Source organism: Balaenoptera borealis, assembly GCF_965194805.1.
Source record: "Balaenoptera borealis genome assembly, chromosome: 12".
Lineage (NCBI taxonomy): Eukaryota > Metazoa > Chordata > Mammalia > Artiodactyla > Balaenopteridae > Balaenoptera > Balaenoptera borealis.
Genome location: NC_138869.1, coordinates 75,865,858 through 75,875,355, shown reverse-complemented (window position 1 = coordinate 75,875,355; position 9,498 = coordinate 75,865,858).

The following is a 9,498-nucleotide window of genomic DNA, read 5'->3' as shown; positions in this document are numbered from 1 at the left end:
AAATCCTTAAAAGTGGAGAAGCTTTCCTGGCTAAAAGTACAGAGAGAAGGGCTTCCCTGGTGGCGGAGTGGTTGAGAATCCGCCTGCCAATGCAGGGGACACGGGTTTGAGTCCTGGTCCGGGAGGATCCCACATGCCGCGGAGCAACTAAGCCCGTGTGCCACAACTGCTGAGCCTGTGCTCTGGAGCCCACGAGCCACAACTACTGAGCCAGCGTGCTGCAACTACTGAGGCCCGCGTGCCTGGAGCCCGTGCTCCGCAACCAGGGGGGCCACCGCACTGAGAAGCCCACGCACCACGGCGGGGAGTAGCCCCCACTCGCCACAAATGGAGAGGGCCCGTGTGCAGCCACGAAGACCCAACACAACCAAAAATAAATAAATAAATTTATAAAAAAATAGAAGTACAGAGAGAAGGTACACAAAGTCAGTGGCTTTCGACATGGATGGCAGAGGATCAGAGAGATGGCAGCATAAGCACTTGGCCTACTGTTGCCAGTTTTGAAGACAGAGGGAAGGGCCCCGGGCCCCAGGAAGGCACGCAGCCCTGCCAACGCCTGGAGTTTAGCCCCATGAGACCCGTGTTGGACCTCCTATCTACAGAACCACGAGGTGATACACCTGCGGTATTTAAAGCCGCTGACGTTGGTCAAGGCAGCGATAGGAAACTAATACGTGTACCGACAAGCATGGGGTTGGAAGTGGAAACACAGTCGTCAAGCAGAAATTGCTACTTACTAACTGCAAATGAATCAGCTTGCCAGCCCTCTTGCCCTGCAAACTCAGTTCTTCCAGAACAATAACAACAACCACCAAAAAAACATTGGTGCTGATGCTGCCATTTCTTGGGGTCCAGCTGCGCCCTAGGCACTCTGCTGGGGCTTTTAGAACACTGTGTCGTTTAATCTTCACACAACACCATACTGTCTCCAAATTTACAGAACAGGCAGAGGGAAGGATCTTCTGCCCTTCTTCATTCCTGGGTCAGCTCCCTGCTAATAATTAACTCTTTGCAAGTTGGAAGTGGATTTTCAGTAAGTCAAAGTCCCTTTAAATCCAAGGGGTTAGTTAGAGGAGATGTGTTTGCTATCTTACAGGCAGGCCTTGGTTCAGGGCTGCCTAAAAATTAGTCCTGGTAGATTTATCGGACATTGCCAGGGCATCTGGAATATCCTGCAAGCATTCATTCATTCATTCAATAAGCATCCATTAAGCACCAACTATCCCCTGCCCTCAAGAAGCTCCAACCCTATGAGGGAGAGTGGGACTTGGACTGGCATAATTGTAACCTGGGCAGAGTAGGACTGTGGCCTTCAGGAAGCATGTCATAGGTGTTTAACTGGGGAGGAGGCACCAGGATGTGGGAATCCAGGAAGGCTGCAAGGAGGTGGCACATTTAAGTTGGGTCTTGAAGAATAAGTAGGATTCACTAAGCAGAGATGATGCCAGTGGCATTCCAAGTAGGACAAAGAGCACCAGCAAACACATAGAGGAAGAGAAGTGGAGGCTGTGGGTTAGATCTTTTACTCCTCACAGGGTGCCCATGGAGTAGGTACTATTATTATCCCCACTTTGCAGAAGAATAAACTGAGGTAGAGAGCAGTTAAATGACTTGCCCTGGAACACATCGAGCTTACAAGTGGTGAGAGGGGTGTTTGCAGCCCGGCAGTCTGACTCCAGAGCTCCTGTTTTTGGTCTTTTCATCACATCCACTGGGGAAATGCAAGCTTAGCAGGGTGAGTTTAGATGTTCATGGGCGAGAATAAGTGAGCTTCATTTATCCATTCCCTTTGTCATTCAACAAACATGGATGGAGCACCCACTGGGTGCCAGCTCTGGGCTAGGGGAAACAAGGGGACTCCAGGAACTCCCATCTGGAGGAGAAGGCAGACATGCAGATGCTGAATCCCCTCGATGCATAGTAAGCGCCCTGAGAGATGGGCAGAGGAGGGAGTGTGGAGGCCAAAGGCCGGCTCCTGGGAAACCTTTTCCAGGAGGATGGGAGATGGAGCAAAGTCAGCGAAGGAGACAGGGCAAAGTGGTCAGAGAGCTTGCAGGAGAGTCAAGGGGGCAAAATCAAGCCCACCCCTGACATTTGCAGGGCCTGGGAAATGCAAATGGCTCCTGGCTCCCAGCCTGCCCCTCTCCCTTTCTTTTCACACTTTCAGCTTGTCCTGCAGAGTGAGGGTCTCCTATTAATGGAATGCATGCACATTCCAACCATAAACCCCAGCTCCGTCCGTGCTCTCCACCTGCAAACAGCTGCCCGTAATTGCCCCTCAGGCCCTGGGCACACGCACCCGTCATGCTTCACCCTCAAGAGGACAAACCAAGGCAGGAAGCCCTTGCAGGCTCTGGAAGTGGGCCTTGAGCTGTTTGGGCAAAGATGCCCAAATATTGGGTACCTGGAGCGTGGCCTAGAAGACAAGTCACGTGTTCCGGGGGTGGGGGGGGCATGCTCTTTGGCCTCATGAACTCCTTGTTCTGTCAAGGACTCTGGTTGTCTGGGTCTCAAGGTCATTTTGCAGACAATTATGGAAGCCCTAAGAAGAGGTTTCCTCTGATGTCACATTCTCCAGGGAGGCTGAGTGAACAGGATTAAGAAAAGGCCACTGCCCGAGAAGGTGGCCCTGGGCTTGGTGAGATCGGAGTCCGTGCAGGGCGGGTTGTGCAGAGATGTGGGGTGAGTGTGAGGTGAGGGATGGGAGGCAGAGAGCACAGAGCTCTCTTTCAAGAAATTTGGCAGAGAAAGGAAATAAAGCCGGAGGAAGGGAGCGTGAGGGGGAGGGAGGCCAGAGGGAACGTTTGTGTTCCTTGGTGTTTAGAAGGCAGTAGACAGGAATATGTTTTAGTCGGAGGGAAAAGAGTCTGTGGAAAGAGAGAGAGGCTGAGAAATCAGGAGAAAATATGTCCAGAAAGGATCTTTTTAACTCATCAGACAGGGGATGTGATGGCCTTAAAAAAAAAAAAAGGAAGGATTCCTCTTTCTCTGAGTGAAGACAGTGGGAGGAGATTGAGAGATTGAGGGACCCCTAGTTGGGGGGTCTGGATTGTCCCTGAAATAATCCACATTTATCAAACACCCATTCACTATGTGTCAGGCACTGTTTTAGGGGTGCTAAGCGTGTAAGATCTTACCAATATCTCACGACAGTCCTTAGAGTCAATACAATTATTGTCCCCTCCATCTGACCGTAATGAAAATGGGGGCACCAAGAGGACTAGTAACTGGCCCAAGGTAACACATCTAGTTACTAGTGATCTCAGACTTAGGCAAAGGGGCCTCCGACCTGGGATCTGCAGTTTAGAAGGCTCTGCATGTCACAGCCACATGGGAAAAGAAATTTACTAACAGAATGAGACTTCAGCTTCTGGCCATAATGAAGTGACAGGGGCTAGGTTTACTCTCCTGCCTTAAAAAACTAGGACTCCAGACAAAATAGCTGAAAAAATGATTTTCAGACTTTGGACAAAGGCAACACGGGACTGGTCCCTGGGGAGAGGGAAACAAATGAGGTGAGCCCTGTAATTACCCCAGCTCCCCGCCTCCGGCAGTTTCCAGGCTTCAGTGCAGGGAGGAGGGAATGCAAACAGAGCTTGGATGTCTTGCTGATTGAGAAGACAGATTTAGAAAGGTGCTAGAAATTCACAGGCCAGAGTCCCAGGGAAGTGGAGCTGAACATATATCCAGAGATCAGCAAAGGTGTCTCCTTGAGTCTGGCTGAGCACTGATTTGCACACACATGAAAGGAAAGGCTCGGGAAAGAGCCACTGAAGGCAGAGCAATGCCTGGAGCTCACACGGGGCAGGGATTAGTTTGTGTTCCCATCAGGCAGAGTGGAAAGACCTCATAATACACGGGGTATTGAGTATAGTCCTCAGAAGCATATCCCCTTAGCAGAGGTCTAAATTAACCTTCGACTAACAGCTACTCTGTATCTGCCCTAAAAATCTTAAAAGCAAGCCTCAAAAGTATACATCTTACTTCAAGTATGTTAGCTATGTGCCAGAACAAAGTCCAACACTGCTTAAAGGAATGCAACAAACTCCTACACCAAACAATGGAAAATTCACAATGTCTAGCATCTAATCAAACTTCAGACCAATGGCCCTCACGAACATAGATGCAAAAATTCTAAACAAAATTTTAGCAAATCAAATCCAACAATATATAAAAAGGATAATACATCCTGACAAAGTGGGGTTTATCTCAGGAATGCAAAGTTGGTTTAATGTTTGAAAACCGATCAATTGAATTCACCATATTAACAAATGAAAAAAGGGAAACCGTAGGATCATTTTAATGGATGTAGAAAAACTGTTTGACAAAATCCAACATCCAGTCCTGTTAAAAACTTTCAGAAGACTAGGAATAGAAGGAAAGTTCCTCAGTCTGATAAAGAACATCTAGAGGGCTTCCCTGGTGGCGCAGTGGTTGAGAATCTGCCTGCGAATGCAGGGGACACGGGTTCGAGCCCTGGTCTGGGAAGATCCCACACACCACGGAGCAACTAGGTCCGTGAGCCACAACTACTGAGCCTGCGCATCTGGAGCCTGTGCTCCGCAACAAGAGAGGCTGCAATAGTGAGAGGCCGTGATGAAGAGTGGCCCCGGCTTGCTGCAACTAGAGGAAGCCCTCGCACAGAAACAAAGACCCAACACAGCCAAATAAATAAATGAATAAATAAATAATAATTAAAGGTGCTAATAATTAAAAAAAAAAAAAGAACATCTAGAAACAGGGAATTCCCTGGTGGTCCAGTGGTTAGGACTTGATGCTTTCACTGTCATGGCCCTGGGTTCAATCCCTGGTTGGGGAACTAAGATCCCACAAGATGTGCAGAGTGGCAAAAAAAAAAAAAAAAAAAAAATCTAGAAACAAACAAACAACAACAACAACAAAAGGACATGCTAACAAGTAGAAAGGTATGACCCACAATCAGGAGAAAAATCAATCAGTAGAAACAGATTTAGAAATGAAGAGATGAAATAATTAGCAGAGGAAGACACTGAGATAATATAATTGTGCCTCACTCATAAGTCTCATGTATTCAAGAAGGTAGAGAAACATATGAACATGATCAGGAGAGAAACAGAAGTTATAAAAAAAGTCCAATTGTAATGTCCAGAAGTGAAAAATATAATATCTTAAATAAAAAAATACACTGAATGTGATTAAGAACAGATTAGACACTGTAGAAGAAATGATCAGTGAATATGCAGATACAGCAATAAAAAACATCCAAAATGAAGCCCAGAGACAAAAAGAAGAGGGGGAAAAAAACATAAATAGAGCATCAGTGACATTTGAGATACTACCAAGTCATCTAACATATGAGAAATTGGAGACCCTGATTGGGGCAGGGAAATAAAAAATATATATTTCTCCAAAGGAGAAATAATGATAAAAAAATTTTCAGGTTTGATGAAAACTAAAAACAACAGAGCCAAGTGGCTCAATGAACCCAGGCAGAAGAAACGTAAAGAAAACCACATAAGAACACATCATAATCAGATTGCTGAAAACCAGTAAGAAAGGGAAAACTGTATAAGCAGCCAGAGGGAAAAGAACACATCTCAGACAGAGGAACAAAGAAAAAGAGTGATAGCATATTTCTCATGAGAAACTGTGCGAGCCATAGGACAGTGGAGAGACATCCTTAAAGTACTAAAACAAAAAAAAAAAAAAAAGAAAGAAAAGAAAAGAAAGAAACCATCAACCTAGAATTCTATACTTAGTAAAAATATCTTTCAAAATGAAGGCAACCTACCTAGACTTTCTCAGACCTAGAAAAACTGGGATCTAGAATAGTCAAAGCAAATTTGAAAAGAAGTAGAAAGTAGGAAGACTTATACTGATTTCAAGACTTACTATAAAATTACACAAAATTCAGTGACTTTTATATTTTTCTGTCTGTCATCATAGAAAAAGCATAGCTCTGTGTACACACTCTTACACGTTTTTGGTTTTAAGGAAGATATATTTGTCAACCTAGGAAGCTTGAACTTTTTTTATGTAATGGTTTGTTAGCTTTATTTGCAGCTTTTAACTCTCAAGATATGGAATTGGGGAGTCTCCTCTGCACTCTTGCCCTGGGCTGTAAACATGAAAGGTGGGGCTGTGTCTAGTAGGTGATAGACCCCAGACCTCACCAAAGTGGTCTGACCCCAAGTGCTCCCCACTGCACCACACTGCCTGCTAGTAGAGAACGGGGAGAGTATTGGGGAAGAGTAAAGCACAACTGTATAGCACAGGGAACTCTACTCAATACTCTGTAAAGACCAAGTGGGAAAAGAATCTAAAAAAGAGTAGATATATGCATATGTATAACTGATTCACTTTGCTGTACAGCAGAAAGTAACACAACATTGTAAATCAACTATACTCCAATAAATTTAATTTAAAAAATAAATAAAACAATGGGACTTCCCTGATGGTCCAGTGGTTGAAACTCCGCACTTCCACTGCAGGGGACATGGGTTCGATCCCTGGCTGGGGAACTGGGATCCCACGTGCCGTGTGGCATGGCCAAAAGAAAAAAAAAAAAAAAATACTGTATTCAAAAAAAATAAATAAATCGATTCCAACTATATTTCAATAGGGAGGAAAAAAGAATAAAGCACAGAGGAGTTTCTGGAAGAGGCCTGTAAAGATTCCAAGGAATGTCTGTGGGAGTGGAATTTAATGTACAGGAGGAAAGTTTAATGGGTGAAGGAGGTAAGGGTGGTGGGGATGCTGAGGCTTTTCTTCTGGGGACAACAGACTCACTGGAAGTAGGGTTATCAGGAGAGAGCTTGTAGCTTGGAGCTGGGAAGCCCTTGGGTTCTGACCCCTCTGTTGCGATGATTCTCCTTACTTCAGCCAATGTTCTATTACCCTCAGGAGTGGAAAGCCAGTTCACTTGATGATTGTAAAGATAAATGCATGAGGGCTTCCCTGGTGGCGCAGTGGTTAAGAATCCACCTGCCAATGCAGGAGACACAGGTTCGAGCCCTGGTCCGTGGAGATCCCACATGCCGCGGAGCAACTAAGCCCATGCGCCATAACTACTAAGCCTGCGCTCTAGAGCCGCAAGCCACAACTACTGAGCCCACGTGCTGCAACTACTGAAGCCCACACGCCACAACTACTGAAGCCCACATGCCTAGAGTCCATGCTCTGCAACAAGAGAAGCCACTGCAATGAGAAGCTTGTGCACTGCAACGAAGAGAAGTCCTCGCTCCCAGCAACGAAGACCCAACGCAGCCAAAAATAAATAAATAAATAAATTTATTTAAATAAATAAATAAATGCATGAGAAACAAAGCAACATACTACGTTCTGGCAAGATACTTTGCCTGCTGGATACCACTAATGCCGGGCCAGCAATAGCTAGTGGTAGAGTGTGTTAGACACAGGCTAGCACTAAGCCAACATCTTTCTCTTTGATGCTATCAAAAGGATTAAAAAAGACTCAAAGTGCAAAGTTACTTTTTAAAATATATTTTAATTAATTAATTAAATTTATTTATTTTTGGCTGTGTTTATTTATTTTATTTTGGCTGTGTGTGCGGGCTTTCTCTAGTTGCAGTGAGTGGGGGCTACTCTTTGTTGTGGTGCGTGGGCTTCTTGTTGCGGTGGCTTCTCTTGTTGCAGAGCATGGGCTCTAGGCGCGTGGGTTTCAGTAATTGTGGCGCTCGGGCTTCAGTAGTTGTGGCACACAGGCTTAGTTGCTCTGCGGCATGTGGGATTTTCCCGGACTAGGGATTGAACCTGTGTCGCTTGCATTGGCAGGCGGATTCTTAACCACTGCGCCATCAGGGAATTCCCAAGCAAAGTTACTTTTTGCAAATCATCTCTGGGACACCAGTGATACAGCCTGCATCGTCTGGGAAACATTGCTCTGGGCCAGACTCCTGAGGGTGCAAAGCCGAGTGGTCAAGCCAGACTTCCGCATCTACCACTGACCTAAAGTTATGTGCTGGTACCTTGTCTCCAAAGACAGCCCCCAACAATCTCTCCCATCTCTGTGCCATGTCGCTCCTCCTACCAGGAGACAGAGGCTATCTCCACTCCCAGAGAGTCTGAGCTGCCCTTGGGACTCACCTTGAAGAATAGAATGCACCAGAAGTGAAGTGTACCAGTTCTAGGCCAGGCATTAACTGACGGCTTCTGCCTGGACTCCTTGGGGCCCTGGGCTGCCATGCGAGAAGCCCACTTTGCTGAAGGGGGTCCAGCCACCACAGTTGAACTTCCAGCTGAATGTAACCAAATGAGTGCCCCACTGCCACCACAAGGAGCACAGGTACTGCCCAGCTGAGCCCCCAGAATCATGAGAAGTAAATAGCTGTTCTTTTAAGTCACTATGTTTTGGAGCAGTTTTTACACAGCAGTGGGCAACTGACCATATGCCAAGCACCGCCAACAGCCTTACACATGTTATTTGTTTAATGCTTACAACATCCCTGGGAGAAATGTTACCTTTCGCTCCATTTTACAGATGGGAAAACCCAGGCTCAGAAGGGTGACATCACCATGCCCGCGGTCTCACAACTAGAAAGTACTGGAGTGTAGACTGGACCTAGTCTGTCCAACTCCAAGAGGGCAGGACAAGGGGCTGGCTGGGAGACCAGGGGAGAACCTGTGTTCCCATGCCAGGAGGGAGAGAGAGGTGCCACCCAACTTGCTCTCGTCCAGGACCGTTCTGGTTCCCCGGCCAGAGTGCAGCCGGCTGAGGAGGGTAGTGCAAGATGGAACAGGAGGCCAGGTTCTGCGTTGGGGGTTAACGTGGGGAGAAAGGGGCTCCGTGACCAGGAACTCTTTGACTCAGACGGACCCCAGCCCCCCACCCTGCCTGGGACACCACCAGACTTCACATGATCCCAATTGGATATTATCTCTGAGACGGTCTCCTGGCTTGTCCAGCTTGCTAACCCCGGGACCCACGTGGCCAGCCTCCTGCTACCCAGTGCCCATGCTGTGATGGATACGGGGCTGCCCACTGTGGGCATTTCCCTGGCACAGAGGTCCCTCCTGCCTGTCTACTGGCATCCTGCCAAATAGTCTTTTCATGTCACAAGCTAAACCTGAAATTCCCCTCCCCCGTTGATCCTGGATGCTTAGATGGCTGAGAGGGGACATTAACGACACTAGTATCTCCTCAGGCCCGCAGAGCCCGCACTGTGATTCAGAGCTGGGTGCCCAGGGGTCCCTCCAGGCATCTGTTTGCGTGAATTTACTCACAGACAGGTGGGCATTCCTTGGAGGCCTGGGAAGAGAAGGGATGTTTCTGGTGCCGTAGCCTGGGACGGAGGGAGACAGGAGAGGAATGAAGTGAAATCAACAGAGGGGACTGTGGAGCGTCGCTCTCAACCTCCGGTCCACCCTTCTCTGGAGATGTCAGAGAGCTGAAAGCCACGTTTCTCAGAACTCGCTGGCAATAGGGATCCGGGTGCAAATTAGTTTCCCCCTAATGTAGATGCATTGGGTGGTATTTGGAAGCAGCAGTGAATGCCCTTT